Here is a 14504-nt window from a genome sequence, read left to right as displayed (position 1 = left end):
ACAGGTTGCCCAGAGAGGTGGTGGAGTCTCCTTCTCTGGAGATATTCAAAACGCGCCTGGATGCAATCCTGTGCAATGTGCTCTAGGTGACCCCGCTTGAGCAGGGGGGTTGGACTAGATGATCTCCAGAGGTCCCTTCCAATCTCAGCGATTCTGTGATTCTGTGATCTCAAGTGTAAGGTAAAACTTTTACTTCAATATATTTAGCAAATGCTAGCTGATACAGTGAAAAAGTACAAGGAACACTTACTGTACTGTCGGAGTGGGGGGACGGGCCTGGAGTAACGACGGAGTCTCAATGTGAGTATGATCGTTCTCCCTTTATTCAAGCTTTTACAGAGTATATATAGACAAGGAATAAGCATGTGCTAGCGATAGCTATATGATTGGCTTACAGCKTCTGTCCAYGCGCMTAAAGCGGATATATGATTGGTGCAAGGTTGCTGTCCACGCGGAGGGGTCCGTCGACATTTATGGAACCTAGTTCCGTCTAGACTTGTTTACCAGTTTTGTGAATACCTTCTTTTGTAGTGCTCAAGGCCGCTGCAAGGAGTGCTTGCCTTGGCCTAGATTCCCTCCCTTACCATGAAGACGGGATTGCTCATCCCAAGCAGATCATGCCCTTTCTTGCTTAACCATTCCTCCACACTGTACATTCAGAGCAAAGCTTAAAAAGGTAAGAGTTTCTCTTAGTTTTTCTCTTTCCTCTGCAATTATATAGTTTGGTAGGTAACTGAAACTATAAATTTGCATTGTTAGTTGAGAAAAAGATTGAGGCAGGTATGGATGTGCACACATGTTCTGCTACCATTCTAGCATCTAGCAAGGCTGTAACATTTGGTGTTATTTTGCTTCCCAAGGAACACAATGAAGATTTTAATTCCTAGCAGTAACCACACTCTTGCTTTCTTTTTGAGAAGGGTAGATATTGCATATTAAATTACAAAAAATTTGGTTCCAAAAAAGGATTCAGGTACTGCAGTGTTGAGTGTTGCAACATGTAATTTTCAGATGCTTTGCTCCTGGAGTGAAATCCCAAGTGACTGAATTCCCTGTGTAGTTCATGAAGAGATTTCAGAAAAGAATATAAACCAGACAGAATACTGAGCATGGAAGCAGCCTAGAGCTAATGAATGGGAAGTGCTCAAGTCAGAGTCTTTAAATCTTAAATTCCTCAGATGCAGGTAGTGCTCATAGCATGACCATCAGGTAGTGCTTGGCACACCTAATCTTTTTTTGGGACACTCATATTAGATGTCAGTTCTCTCCTTCCAAACTGAGTAGAGGGAACATATCACCTCTTTAGCCAGAAGATGTCGGTAGTCACGGAAATAAACCATCCTCTGCTACCAGATGTCGGAGTGGGGGGACGGACCCGGAGTAACGATGAGTCTCAATATGAATATGGTCGTTCTCCCCTTTATTAGAGTTTACACAAAGTATATATATGGATAAGCAATACGCATGCGCTAGCAATAGTTACATGATTGGTTACAGTTTCTGTCCACGCGCATAAAGCGGATACATGATTGGTGCAAGGTTGCTGTCCACGCTCCGTCGACATTTATGGAACCTAGTTCTGTCCAGACTTGTTTACCAGTTTTGTGAATACCTTCTTTTGTAGTGCTCAAGGCCGCTATACGGCCACTTTCAGCAGGCTTCAGCAGGCTCGCTTGCCTTGGCCTAGATTCCTTCCTCTACCCCGAAGACGGGATTGCTCATCCCAATCAGATCATGCCCTCYCTCGCTTAACCATTCCCATAACCATTCCTCCATCAAGAAGTGTTTTAGAAGAAACTGGTGGCTTTGAATATTTATGAGGAGTAGGACTGGGTGAATGTCATGAACTGCTATGTGAATCTGAAACCTTAGGTTCTTTCCCTATGGTCTTGCTGCAGGCCACAAACCTCTAACATTAGGTAAAGGGAATCTCCTCTCTGCCTCTTAAGATCCATGGTCAGCACCTCGCACCAGGCCCTTGCAGCTCGGTAGAATGAAACTTGTTGACCTTGGGGACCTGAACCCRTGAGGGGCATGCTGACAGCAGATTTTTATTTTGCCTTCAGTTAAGTTACTCCAAACATAGAACAAAATTTTGATGAAAAAGAAGAATTTTAAACTATGAAAGGGCAGAGTTAACAGGATAGTTACTAGATCTGGAAAGCAAAGAAACAAAGCACTTACATACCTTATTAGCCAGCTGTACTTGGCTTGATTTCCAGTCCATATTTGGTTTGTTTACCCAAGAGCTGACAGCACAGATTCATAGCTTGTTAGAACTAGCACCAAGTTCCTCTAACGAGCAACATCCATCTGCTATCATCTCTTCTGTGTTGGAGCCCCTGACTTAGGACAGAGTTTGTCTTTAATGAATGGCTTTACTCACCAAGACTTCTACTGAGTGCAAACATACCTCCAGGGGATTGCCTATAACCCACAGTCTTGATAATTAATTCGATTACGGTTTGAATTTATGAACCTCCTGCTAATGAAAATCTGTCTGACATAACATTAGCTGTTGATATGCAAACATGTTTTTGGAATACTACTTCATACTGGGTTGCCCAGATAGTGTTATCATTCATTTCATCAGTAGGTGATGCATTAATGCAAACTAAATAGTACTCTTCTTAATGATAAATAAGCTTTGACTCACCTGAGCTTATAAGACTTTAAGTAACTAAATTTGCCATAACTTCAGACCTCTTTGAAATAAAAACCCTTCAGGGATAACAAAAATACAGATAAAACTCTGGGGAACAAGAAAGCCACAAAGAGTACAATATGTATTGTTTGCTATTTGAGGAAAAACTTAAAAAGCAGATAATGTTTCTTACATTTGGTGGATGGATGAAATCAGTGAGAAAAATTTCATATTGGCAAACTAAAACATGTTTTTTTCACATGAAACTCAAAACCAAAAATTAAGTCAGTCTGAAACATTTTGTTCAAAAGAAAAAAATTATGTTGTTTTCTTTTTGGGTTATATAGCCCTTTTATTCCATTTAGGTTTTGTTCAACTTTAAATGAAAAATGTGGTTTCAAAATGAAAAGTCAAAAATGGTAAAGTTAAAAAAAAATTGACCGTGAAATTTTGGGAAGCTCAAAAATCAGCATTTTATTTAATCATTACATTGGCCTTTTTCAGACAAAAACTGATAGCAAAATTCTGCTTAGATGCACCAGAACATTCTGTTCATTAGGAGGGTTTTGCCCTCTCTCGTACCCTCGGAACATGTATTGCCCTGAGTGACAGAGGAGACTGAACAAGATGCTCAGTGCCTGGCATCTAACTAACCTTCATCACATACTGCATCTTAGGAATGCTCAACATGACTACCATTTTAGTTCCTTCAAGATAATTAGAGATGAGTTCAGTTTTCAGGGTTTCTGTTTTAGAACTTAAATTTCTATGGAAGTTCCATTTTAGGTCATTTGTTTAATCTTTCCTGGGGCAAATGGGAACCTTTCATTACTGTGGGTTTAATCTTTCAGGTTTGGAACCAGTGAGAGTTTTGCCTTTAATGCAAAGATATCTGATAGTATATGAGATTTTGATAAAAAAGCAAGAGCTAGCATCAGCTTTACTGAATACATCTCATTTTTCTAGGGAACCTAAAACGGACTAAATCCCCAGGGCCTCTTACTTTCATAATATGTTAGTATTTGTGTCTAATCTAATAGGTTCTGGTGGCAACTGTATCTTTTCCGGTTGTTCTGATCATCCTGGCAAAATGTAGTGGTGGGTCTTCTCAGAGCAGCCACATTCTGCACAAAACAGCCACTTTTCCAGAACAAGTAAGTAGGTCTTTTAACATATTTTTCCCCAAAATATCAAAATGTAGAGAAATAGCTGACATTAACCAACTCAAAACTGTGTATATGTTTTATAAATGAATTAATGCAGTGCTCATGAACAGTGCAAGACTGGCAGCCTTGAAAGTTGAAACAGTCTAACCGTAGACCAGCTGCTGTGATGGAGACCATTACAGTATTCCTCTTTCGGGTGCTGTCAGGATGCACATCTCTGTTTCAGAGATTCATTTTTTTGTAAATAAGTAACTGAGATGTCCTGTACAGTCTTTGGTAGCACAAACATGGTCTGGACCAATAATTTAGACACTTAAATAGGATTAGGGCATTTGTTTAGTACTCACCTGTAGCTTAATAGCCCAGTAAATACAGTATTGCCATTGTGATTAACATGCAACAGATGTTACAATGAATTTGCAAGACCTCAAGACTGAGGTTTCTTGGGGTTAATTTGTCYGAAACTTTCTTGGCCTGCTTGGGGCTTTGTTTTTACATGGTTTAGCTGTAGCATCAATTTTTCTAAAGACCAGATGGCTATACCTAATTTGTTTTATTTTTGCTTATCTTTGTATAGTACAAGCATAGTTTATATGTAGATGGCAATAGCAAGAAGTTATTCTGTGTAGAGTGAAATATTTAAGACTAACACAGCGATTCAGTGTAGAGGAATACAGCCTGGTACAACAACAGAGGTCCTGAGAAGTGGAGATGCAGGACATGGTGCAGAGAAGTAGTCACAGGACAATAAATGAGAGGGCACAGGCTGGCACTGTGAAACCCCATGACTAAGAATAACTCATCAGTGGTCACTTAAAGAAATGCCAGCGTGGAGCTGGGTAAAGTCCATTTGGGGATAACAAAGAGAGCAAAGAACAAGCATCTAACATGAAAAAGGTCCCATACATATTGTAAATTCAGATGTAATGTGGAATTACAGACCAATGAAGAAAGAACAAGGTGTAAAGCATGTTAGCAAACATACAAAAATGACCTAACTCCTACAGTGACATAGAAGAAACCATCAACATCATACCACTCTGATCAAAGGACTTGGGATGCTGACGGCTCACTGTGCCACTTGCCAGACTGAAGCCATCACCATTAGGACACTGCGGAACCATGAAAGCATGAGCAAAACACCTGGAAAAGTGGTGGAAATTAAAAGTGTTTATAACAGTTTTAATTATACTGTTATTATTGGGGCTTTTCCAGCTATGCTATTTTTATTTTCCTTTTTTTTTCTTCTCTGTAATAATTAGGTCTGGGCTAATAATAACTCTTTGATTAGTCTGTAAGATTTTAATTATACTAACAATAAATTCTTGGCTTTACTTATAAGGTATATTCTTTTTTTGCCTTTTACAAGATTTTGAGTGTAACATATCCAAGCTATATTTGTGACATAATCTTGACTGGCTTTTGTGCTTACATACAGATAAGCGGGCTGTTTTCACAGAAGGGGTAAGTGAATCAAACCTGAAATTTGTGATAGACTTCAGATTTCTATGAATATATAGTTACCCATTTACCCAGTTACTCATTTTAAGGATAATTTGAAGGTGAATGAAAATAGAATGAAAACAGTCAATTTAACTTTTCATGTACCTTCTATTTCTCTTACTTACCTATTGCCAGTTTTTCAGGCTCGTACTGACTAGAAGTCAGGGTTGTTATGCCCAGGATCACCAGTGCAGAGGGCAGTAGGAGCATTATCCTTTCTCTGGAACCATTCTGTGGAAACCTAGGAAACTGGGGAAATTTACTGAGACATTGTGAAGAAGAGAGTCCATTGTTTTCCTTACTAACCTTGAGTCCCAGGAACATGCAGAAATTGTTATGATATGAAAGAATCAGTTTTTGGTTCAACAGTAAGTCTGTGACTATTAGAAAGACCATTGCAATGCCACTAGCTGAAAATAGACATACACTGATAATTCAGTGGCCATCTATAAGAAGAGTCTCTATGTAGGCATCTCTTACACAAGGTTTTTAAGGTCTGCGCACAAAGCCATGGTATGATCCATGTCCAGCTTCTCCCCCCATTGCAGCTGTGGAGATGGCTGGCTCTTAGGTAGGTGTGTTTTTTTCCTTTGCCTATGATTATCATCTGTCTGAAAGAAGCAGCTACCTTAAGGAAATAACCTTTTCTGGATACAGCCTAAGTAATGTCATTTTATGTATATAGCCTCCATTTTACTCAAAAGAACAGATAATGTATTGCTTCTTTCTCTTCTTTGTTACCCCTCCCAGGTAATCAGCAATACAAAGAGACAGATTCAGTTCAACCCYGATTACTGTGTATGGGATAAAGCAAACAAATAGTTATGAGACAATGTAAAACAAGGGCATGATTCATACTGTGACAAAGACAAGGCGCTACAGATGCAGATTTTTTTCAGGAAAGAAGTTAAAGAGTAAACAGAAGCTCATTTTACTTGGATTTCTCCATGACAAAGACATTAAAATATAGTCAGATGCTAATAGTATTAAAATTTGGAAGCAAAAGCTTATTAAAAAAAAAACCTGAGCACAAGCAAGGTGGGAACTAAAGACTGAAGAACCACATACAGATTATAGGAACCTACCCTGACAGCCTGGACAGCAAGGTCATCAAGCAAGAAGTGGGATGCCACATGGATRTATTTCATAACCTGGGATCTTATTTATTATGACTGATTACAATTTTTGGTGTAACAGAACAATGCCATATCTTACTCATTCTTGCAGGTCCCCATGCAAACTGAACTCTAACTAAAAGCCAAGTCTTTCTTTTCCTTTTCTTCCTTTCTCCACAGGAGATTGCATCTACTTCTTCTACCGTAGCTACTCAGCCACTGTTGCAGCTTGCAAACCCGTGGAGTAGCTGCTTACCCGGCTTCAAGAAAAATGACCTGCTGGTATTCTGCTGGTGAATAAAATGCAATAGGCCAATAGGCAAAATTAACCACCCCCCCMCACACACACTTTATTTCAAAAAGAAGAAATACAGGAAAGGAACTATGTAAAATAAAACAAAAACCATTTGAAACTCTGGTAGGGCTTCTAGCTAAATGAGTGTCTCTAAGAAGAGGTCGTGACAGAACAAGAGTAGCAGAGGATGAGGGAGGAGGTGGCCTGAACACCAGAGCCTTAATTGCACAGTCTGAGAGCAAGTGAACTGTGCCTTGCTTTTCACTTCAGTCTGGGAAGAGTCACTTTTTGCAGTCTGCTGTTGCACTGTCTGCTCTGCAGCACTGTTGTTTACTGTGCGGGGGTGATCAGAAGTGAGAAGAGCTGTGCATTCAAAGTCTGTTTCTAAAAGGGTTTTGTGAACATTACACTAAGTGAAATATGATGCAGAAACAAGTAAAAAATGGAAGGCCTGCAGTGGAAATGACCTAAGAACATGACAGGAGTAAATGCCTTTTTTAGGATAGAGGCCTATGTATCCAGAGTGCACTGATTTGGTAAAGATGAACTGGCTGTTTGGCTTTAAAGAACTGAATTGTAGTTAAACATCACTAGGGTAATTTGAGAAACTAACTACTCTTTGRTTGGCAAAGTTGGGAGAGAGAAATTCAGACTTTAAAAGAGCCTATAGGGAGCTGCTGTATGCCACTTAAATCTGATTTTGGACCTAACTTGACAGACAGAACCAGGTACATTGAGTGCCTCAGGAAGCTTATTCCCTCAAGATTCCCAGCCATTTTTTTTGCTGCATACTTCTGCCACCGTTACAAGGAGGTGGACGGGTTTATTAGTATCCAAGTGTTTGCCAAAGCTGAATCACAATTCACAGAAACTTTGCCTAGGGAGAGAAAGAGGAAAAGAGCTCTTGGCATGTTGGAGAAAGAATGACTGAAAGAGGGTAAAGAAGATAAATAGCTTCCCAATTAAAATTTAAGAAATAAAAATTCTTAAAAATTTAAGAAATTCATCTGTTTGTTTTGCAACAATTTACCTTTTGCCTGTAATTTTCTTATTTAACTCCCTCTCACGTAAATAGCTGTATCAACTAATTATGGGCTCATTATGTATCTCCAGCTTTGTGTTCCTTGGAAAGGTGGTAGGAGAGTGATCACTTTTTCTTCCCCATACAAAGATGCTCTTTATCAACACTATGAGATGTGTGAAAACTACCTGAGAACTCATGATCTAAACATATATGGACTCCTGAACTTCTGTGTCAGGAAATTTCTTTTTCCAGGTTTTTTGGAAAATGCTTGGTGGCAAAGTGGAATCCAGAGCTGGTTTTGAATGTGAATTTGATGAATCTTGGGACCTGCGTTGAGGAAGGTGCCTTACAAGTAATGAAGATTTATTGCTGAATGGTAGCAAATGAACACCAGCACTCTTCTCAGATTTAGGTTGTCATTCACACATGAACATAAGTTAGTGATAAAATACTAATTACAAAGTTATAGCCATTTCTTTTTTTGAGGGTTACCTTTTTGTTTGGTATTTGATTAGTATTGAGCACTGTTGGGTCCAGGTTCATGGCTGGGACTCCTGCCTTGCCATTAGCAAATAATAAGAAGTGACAGCTGGGGAACAGAAACAACATAAATTTGGGCATGAGAAACATCTGACTGGATTTAAAAGAAAGAATGAAAAGCATTTCTGTGAGTAAATTGTCTGCTCTGCCCACATAGATTGCACCAGAGCAAATACAGAGAACTTGTGAATTGCTCTCCATTTATAATCAAAACCAATGACTACATCTTCATCAATGGCAATAAACTTAGACAGAAAGGAGTCCTGTGGAGACATGCATCAACTAGGTCATGTCCAATGAGAAGTGATGCCCTATTAGTGAAGAGTGGCTTGAGTGATCACAGGTACAGGTAGGACAGTATGCTGGTACTACAGAAAGTTTATAGTAAGTTTTGACCTTATTCCAAGAGCAACACAGGCCTGGAAGATACTGTGTAAAGCATTAAGTCCCTGTTCTTTATAACCATATGCAATAATTCACTGGTGATAAACAATAAAATTGCAAAGTTTCTAAAGAACATCCTTTCTGCCCCACAARCTACAAACATTCTGAAACTATTGTACAATGTAAAACTAACAAAACAAAAATCCAAATACTTCAAAAACTACAGAGTAGCAGGTGGAGAGAGACAGAGATCAGTGTATTATCAGGAAATTTAGCTTTTGGGAAAGGCGTGGATAATCACAAGAGGTAAATTACAGAACAAGACAAAAATGCCTCCAAAGGTTTCTTCTAATTTGGCAAAWTTTCTCCTGAACCCAAATCTGTTGAACAGTTTAATTCTGAGTGCATAAATAAGACGCAAGTATCAAACAGGAGAGTAGTTTTCCAAACTGAGGAAGGAAACCATCCCAAACCACACCCTAAGTCTAGATATGGTCAAATACAATGAAAAAATCCCTAGAATTTGTCAGTCAAAAGGGAGAATTGCTGCCTGACCCCTAGAGGCAGTCAACAGAAGTTTAAAACCACACATATTTAATGACAAATACATTGTAATAATAATATCATGAACATACCAAAAAGATACAGCATGGCTTTTCTACTGTTAATCCCACCCATTAATTTATCAAGCTCCATTTTGATATAGTATAGGTTCTTGTTCCCAAATGTCCTGTTTAAAATTTGTACAAAAGCAATACTTACCTGGTGGTTAGAAACCTTATTCTAATTTCCAGACTAGATTTATTCATGGTCAGTTTATACCCACTTACCACTAGCATTCAGTGATGAATCATATCCCCTTTTTGATTTTCTGGGCTACAGACATGGTTCTGCTATCCCCATAAAAGTTATGCACTCCTGTTACCATTATGGTAGTATTTCTCTGTATGAGTTCCGGTTGAAATAAATTAACTTATTTTTGACTAGAAGTGACTAGAATTATATTTAATATTCCAAATGAGCCCTTCCAAATGGCCTATAAAATGATGATGAATCTGTCTCATCTGAGAAACAATAGATATCTAGGCCAACACACTTGATATGGGCCAGACATGAAAATACAGATGGAACAGCAGCATTCTTAAAGGTTACAGAAATAAATAGTCTTCATGAAAGCAACAGTACATTTGTGTCCAGGCAACATTATACAGACATTTTTATTTCATGAACACTTTCTCAAGGATGGTTCAGAACCCATTCTTACCATTAAGCCTGATTTACTTGAGCAGGCTCCAGTAAGTATAGCTCTGTTCCACTTTGGAACAAAAATCAGACCCTGAAAATTAATTTTATAATCAAATAAATAAATGGGTCAACCTGGCCATTGTAGCAATGAGAATTTAATCTGTGTATTTTGTTGGCCAGGATTTGTCCAGCTGTAAACCTTTTGAGCACAATAACCTATCCTGACTGCTGCAGAAGTGACCTAATTTACTCTTTTCCAGAGTTTCAGACTATCACCCATCCTTGAGACTCAAATTCTTTTTTATTTTGGTCCTCTCACAACCTTAAATTAACATCGTTCTCATTTAAACATTGCTAGACAAAGACAATGGGAAAAAAAAGAGGGACTATGAGATTCAATTCAATTGATCAGATTCAATTCAATTCAATTTAATATCACACAATCTGCCAAAATGGTATTGCATCCAACTATATGTATTAGCTTGAAAAGGAAGGGAAAGCTTCACTTATCACTCAAGAAGCAGTTCTCTTCTTTGATATCTACAAGTGGGAATGGTTCTTATTATAAGCAGAGTTTGTAATGCTATGATGAGACTATACTGTTCTTATCAATGTTCATTTTAGTGTCTTCAAGACGAATGCAACTACTGTTGCACAGTGCCATCCTGTGGACCCTAAGGCCATCTAGGGCAGGCAGATTGAGATATCATGACAGGCAAAGTTTAGAAATTTTTTGAGTAATACATTAAAACGGATCTCGTTCAATAAGCTGTTGATGTATTAGTTAAATAAAACCCCTTTGATGAAACCTGAGGGTACCTACTTTGCGTAACCATACATTTACTGTAGCACTGTGGACGGTTCCAATTGCTGAACTGCCTGGAGGGCAATAATCCCATTTTATAATAGCTTTCAAAAAGTCCCAGAATTTATTGTACTTCTACTGTGCAACAAGGCAACCTCTTGCAAAAGTTTATGTTAAAAAAGCAAAYTAAGCCCAAGTTATGTCAAAACTCCGTTTTGACTGAAAAATACATCTTTGATGGTATTTTATCAGAATTGCTTTGAGTGCTTACATGTGATTCATCAAGACACTGGTMACAGATATGGGAGAGCCAGGTTCAAGTCTGTGTTCTAATTCATGTGGAGTCTTTCCTCACAACGCACGTTAAATCTCACCATAGCAAACTCTCCTGCTAAGGCAGATTCAGGAGGTCACTCTTTCCCCATCCTCCTTAAACTTTGTGATTCTCATTCATATACATGTTAAATGACCTGGCTTCCTAAATTTTCATTATGTTGAAAATATTTCAACTACCTCTTACAAAATTATATTGTCTTTTAAAGAGGATGGATTTTCCCTCAAACAGGTGTGTTGTCCACATTTTTTCACCAAGTGATTCAATCTGCACCCTTGCTTTTACTTTTATGATGAGCCTGGAACAAGAGATACAGTAGGTCTTACAAAACTTTAAAAATAGATCTAGGAAAGACAGAAAAACATGTATTGCCTTGAGAGTTCATTCAAAGGACTAGCTGGTATCAAGTGTGTGAGCTGAACGCTCTGTGACCTCAACAGATAAAGACTGTTCATCTGATTTATATATGTGCAAATATAATGCTACTCAATGCAAAAGTGTTTCACTGAATGTTGAATGAATGCTCTCTGGTGACTATTTATGAAGGCAAAGTGTTAAAAGTGTTAATGTAATCAATAAAAAGGTAAAGGTCCAGGAGCAGCACTCAATCTAAGCTGTCAAAGCTTTACAGAACATTGCCACCAAAATAAATATTTAGTGACTCTACACTGAAGGTGCTAGTCTTTTGACAGGATGAGTTTCATGCCTCACAGCACAAAAGTTATGAGATTTCAGTCAGTAATCAAAGAATAACTCTATATTTTTATAGCAAAAAGACATTACTTCTTTTCCCCTGACATGCCAATGATTAAATGAAATATTTCCTCCCCCCTCCCCTTTATTTTTTGGGCAAAAAGAGACCAAGGGGGAAATAAGAGGCCAGAAAGAGAAGAGAAAAAGGTGAAATGATACTCAAAAATGTATGCTAACTTAATTGTGGCAAACCTCAAAGTGGTAYAGGAGTGCCACTGGATGCTATTACATGTCATTATTACATAGTTTGAATCTGAAGTTAAATTCAGGCTGCCTGAGCTTAAAAAGGTTCCAGAGTTCATGTTTAAGACCAAACAGAAGATACTGAGGCCCAGATTGTAAAAGATATTTAAATATCTAAACTACATAGGCAGAAAGAACTGGATTTTTATATTTCAATATGTTCCGAAATTCTGTAACAAGACAGCTGGCTTCTGCAGTAAGTGTAAATTGCATAGTGCTTTGAGTAAACTTGAAGCCGGAGGCATTATCAATTTCATTAAGAAAATGGACTGTTTGTTTTTACTACTATGATTGTCACGGCATTTACTGCATGATTTTATATTTTTTACATATTTGTTACTATTAACTAATTTTACGATTGTCACGTCATTTACTGAATGATTTTATATTTTTTACATATTTGTTACTATTAACTCATTTTATGCAACCATTTATTTTAGACTAAATTCAATTCATTTTATGCAGTGCTTCCAGTTATTAGAGTGAGATGATGCAGATGTTTGTACCTGTAACAAATAACTAACTACATAGCAGAGGGTTTCAAAAGGGAAGCGGGAGATTTTGATGGTTGAGGAGAGTGGCTGAGGATTGTGGCATACATGCAAGAAAGCTTTCTGGAAAATACATACTGGGAAGATATTTCTGCTAATGCAGCAGTGAAATACCTTAATAATGTTGCCTCTTAAAATGTCACCTTAATGGTTTTTTGGCTTCCAGAGTCCTTCAGGTGAAGGGTGCTGTGCACATATTTCAGAGCAATTGTTTCCAATTCAACAGCCTCTGGAAGACAATACAACATCCACTGAGATACATATTTCTTCAACTGGTAAGATTTTCTTTTAACAATGAAGACCAAAAGTGCAAGGGCATATTTTCTGCTACAGTAAGAATTTAAGATTAGCCTCTCAAAAAGAAAAAAAAAAATCTGAGATACCAGAGCATAGCTTAGCAAAGGCCTAGACTTTGCAGCAATTTTAGGAAACACAAGCTCACTGAATAGAGAAGGCCTGCTCCTTGGTGGTTGATTGGGAATGGCAGCAATTTATCTAAAACTGTTTTCAATTAATTTGATAAAAGAAGTTACCTGTGTTGAATGAACAGCTGGGACACTGCTGCTGGAAGGCTAGTATAATTCATGCAGGAGAGAGGGGATAGGGGTAGAAAAATGTATACTGGTATGAAATAAATGCTTTGCCACCAACTAATTCAGAGCTGGAACCTATTCTAGGAGAGGAATGGAGAAAGAAATCAAGATTTGATGTCTTCAAATTCATACAGTACGATTAGCCAGCTTCCTGGAGATGATGGGAGAAATCTTCAAAATATATCAGAGAACAGTCTCTTAAAGAAAATTCAGAACTAATTGATGTTACTTTTCTAAAACCTAGATTACAAACATTTCAGGAAATTAATTTATTGTTTGTCTAAATTCAGCATATTTCAAACTTTTAAAGTTAAGAAACAGCTTAAAGGACCTTGTGTTCTGTTACTGTTTGATGCTTAAGAAGGGCAGGAAGGGCATGTAAATGTGGGTAGCATTTAGATAACAGCATGGTTTTTTTTTTACAAAAATGAAATGTTATTATTAGGGCAGCAACTGAAAAACAATTTTTTTAAGTGAGTAACTTCTGAAAATATTTTTATCAAGCAGATCCTGAAGTTGCAAGTCGCCCTTATTGGCAATCAAAACTGAGTTCTAAAATCAGTTTCACTGATACAGCAATTTTACTGCTTTTCAGAAGCACTTTCAACTTTCTCCAATCAAAGTAATTAGACTGAGACCAGGCTTAGGTGCACCATTCTATTTTCTTTTCCTGTAACCAAATATTCGTAAGACAATAAAAATATAGAAGTGCACCTGGTCTTTAGCTGAGGTCTTACAGGTACTCTGTAATAAAATGAAGCTTTTAGTTATTCAATGAATTCAGTACAAGTCATGTACTTAACAATTTTCCATTGATTTTATGTTTTATGGCTTATTTTTAACACATTTCAAGGAAGGAGTTTCAACTCCCAGAAATTCTTTGTAGGATTTCATGCATTGAAGTGGTTCAGCAACAAGCATTTTTTTGTGTATGTATGCTCTCATTCACCAAGAGAAACTGCCCCAAATTATTTCAAGATCTGTTTGTTCAAGATATTCCCTTAGTTATCTAGGAGAGGAATTTTTAGTGAAATATGTCAGCAGTGGAACTTGCTTCTTGTCTCTCTTGGAATTTGAAGCTAAACAAAAATATTGATTTATTTGTTCCTACTTTTTAGCTTCTTAAATACTCATATGAAACCATATTGTTTTTAAATGGACTGGACAGATGATTCAACACATCTAGTGAGGTTTTCTCCAGACTTGTAAATTATTGTATTGAGAAAGCTATCAGACCACATTGTGGCAGAGGGTAGTATGCACACCCAGTAACCAAGAGACATGCTTATGACTGTTAAATAAATGAACA

The sequence above is a fragment of the Apteryx rowi genome, unplaced genomic scaffold, assembly GCF_003343035.1.
Source record: "Apteryx rowi isolate R43461 unplaced genomic scaffold, aptRow1 scaffold_707, whole genome shotgun sequence".
NCBI lineage: Eukaryota > Metazoa > Chordata > Aves > Apterygiformes > Apterygidae > Apteryx > Apteryx rowi.
This window is presented reverse-complemented; position numbering follows the sequence as displayed.